At 46.9% G+C, this 2,509-nt stretch overlaps 1 non-coding gene across 1 annotated transcript; it reads left to right on the top strand.

The window, feature by feature from the left end:
• Nucleotides 1-1,689: 1,689 nt before the first annotated feature.
• Nucleotides 1,690-1,796, top strand: LOC114636348. Its single transcript, XR_003713613.1, has one exon. It is a non-coding gene; the product is annotated as a U6 spliceosomal RNA (small nuclear RNA).
• Nucleotides 1,797-2,509: the final 713 nt, after the last annotated feature.

The raw sequence follows: 2,509 nt of genomic DNA, 5'->3' as shown, positions 1-2,509 counted from the left end.
GTTTTCTGGTGGGGAAGGTTAACTGTTTTTCGTTGCTCTTTCATTTGTAAGGCAAAGAAGCAATCCTAGTGACCTCAAACACCAGGGAATTTATTGTCCCGAGAAAGAAGTGCTAGGATGAGAGAAAGCTGGGCTCGAGTTAGGCAGGTCCTTCCAAATGTTTTTTATTAGTGTTGAAGCTGGAAAACTTAGCTAACAGGTGTATTAAAGCATAGCGACCTCTCTCTCTCTCTCTCTCTCTTTCTCTTTCTCTCTTCTCTTCACTCACCATCTTCCCGCTCCTCTCTCCCACTCCCTTCCCCAAATAAACCCCTTCCCTTGGAACCGGAAAAAAAAAAAAAAGCATAGCGAAAGTGTTTGACTCTGCAGCATCATCTACGCCTTCCGCGAGCGTCCTGATAGAAAGAGGAGCCTCGTTCTAACACAACACGACTTTATTTCATACCAGGTCGATACACTCCTGCAAGCTATCTCCTCTGTTAAACACCATGCTTTTGTCAAGACCAGCAGTTTGTCATCTTGAAGAAACAGGTCTGATCCTGTTGATCCAGTTTAGAGACCTTCCTTACGTGGCAATACCGCTGTTTGCCAGGTGTCGGCGCTCGAAGCATTCACCAGAGGCTTCTGATTTCTCCTTCCTAGGTGGCTGCGAGCCGAGCCTTCCTTAGCCAGCAGCATGTTAGTGGCAGCAAACTTAGACCCAGCATTTCTTGGGCACTGCACCACCTTCACTCCCCTTTTCTGTGAGATTATTTCTGTTTTCGTTTTGTATAAGGAGTTACTTTTGGATTTGTTTTCTTCTTGGCATATTTACCTGCCGCAGTTTTGTTTCAGTTTCATGTACTGAATTAATCACGTTTCTTTATCGACTTTGTGGAGTTTGCAACCACTCGGTTTCAGAGTGGCTAGCTTGCTGCTGAACACAGAAGGCACTGTCTCGTCCATGGGTCAGCTGCTCTCCTGGTTCCTGTGGGACTGAAGCCATGGAGCTGAAAGTCCATGTGTGAACGGGTGAGCAGGGGTCCTGGCCTCTTCTGGTTCTGAGCTGACATCTTGGACAGTGGCCTCCCCTGAGCGTTATCTCCACCTATTGGAGGCGGCAGACCAGTGGTGCTCCACAAGGCACCTGGACTCAAACATCTCAGCAGCCTGCTGTTATCACTAGGTTGTGGTGCTCTAGCCTGGAGAAGCTGCTTCAGAGCGAGAGTGTTCACAGGGTTCACCTGTACCGTGGGAATCTCTTTCCTTCGGAACTGAAGACAGACACCCAGCTCAGCTTGCTCAAGACTGCTTTCATTTTTGTGCGGGAGCCTACCGGAGCAGCCAGAAAAACTCAGAAACAAGCCCTCTTGGAAATCTCACTTGTCAAAGGGAGACTGGTGTCTCCCAATTCAGTTGTCTCTGCCCACTTACTACCTAGGACTCTTCCCAGCCTTGAAGGGAGGGGCCTAGCGCTCTGGTCCCACCCGCGGTATAGCAAGCCTACGTCTCTCGGCAGAAACACTGTAAGTTCCACTCACACCTGGAAGCCAGCATGTCTGTGGATGGATAAGGCAGATCCTTCCGCATCATACTCATGCTGGATATTCGTAATTTTTCCAAAACGTGTGGGTACTAAGCTAGGACCTCCAAAACGGAACGCTTGAAAATTTCACAAAAGATTTAGCATACAGCAAAACAAAACAAAACATGCTCCTTTCAGCTCAGTTATACTATAATTGGAAAGGTACAGAGAAAATTTGCCTTGTCCCTTGGGAAAGGATAACACCCAAGTTTGAGTAGTATTCCTTTTTTGTTTGTTTGTTTTTAAAAAGCATTACCAGCCGGGCAGTGGTGGCACATTATCAGCCAGGCTGTGGTGGCACACGGCTTTAATCCCAGCACTTGGGAGGCAGAGGCAGGCAGATTTCTGAGTTTGAGGCCAGCTTGGTCTACAGAGTGAGTTCCAGGACAGCCAGGGCTACACAGAGAAACCCTGCCTCGAAAAAACAAAAAAAAAAAAAAAAAAAAAAGAAAAGAAAGAAAGAAAGATCATATTCAAGGAGAAGCGGGAGGGAGGAAGGAAAAGGGAGAAGGAGATGGAGGAGGGCACATAGGAAAACTCTCATACTCCAGTATGCTGGACATTTCCAAATTGGAAATACGAAAGAAAACGTTCCTTTTTGCATTTTCAACTTTTGGGTGTCATAGTCAAAAGACACTTTTTTCCCCCCGAGACAGGGTTTCTCTGTGTAGCCCTGGCTGTCCTGGAACCCACTCTGTAGACCAGGCTGGCCTCGAACTCAGAAATCCGCCTGCCTCTGCCTCCCAAGTGCTGGGATTAAAGGTGTGTGCCATCACTGCCTGGCCAAAAGACACTTTTTAAAAAATGAAAGTGATAATTTTTTTTTAAACCTAATAATGTACCAGTGAATTAATTAAACTTCTTTGGCTCCTGGTGTGTTGGGAGCCGACTCTTAGCCGGAAGTGGCTATCATCTTTACAGCCATCTTGAGCCATATACCCTGAC

Source organism: Grammomys surdaster, unplaced genomic scaffold (genome assembly GCF_004785775.1).
Source record: "Grammomys surdaster isolate TR1022 unplaced genomic scaffold, NIH_TR_1.0 99, whole genome shotgun sequence".
Taxonomy (NCBI): Eukaryota; Metazoa; Chordata; class Mammalia; order Rodentia; family Muridae; genus Grammomys; species Grammomys surdaster.
This window is presented reverse-complemented; position numbering and strand designations above follow the sequence as displayed.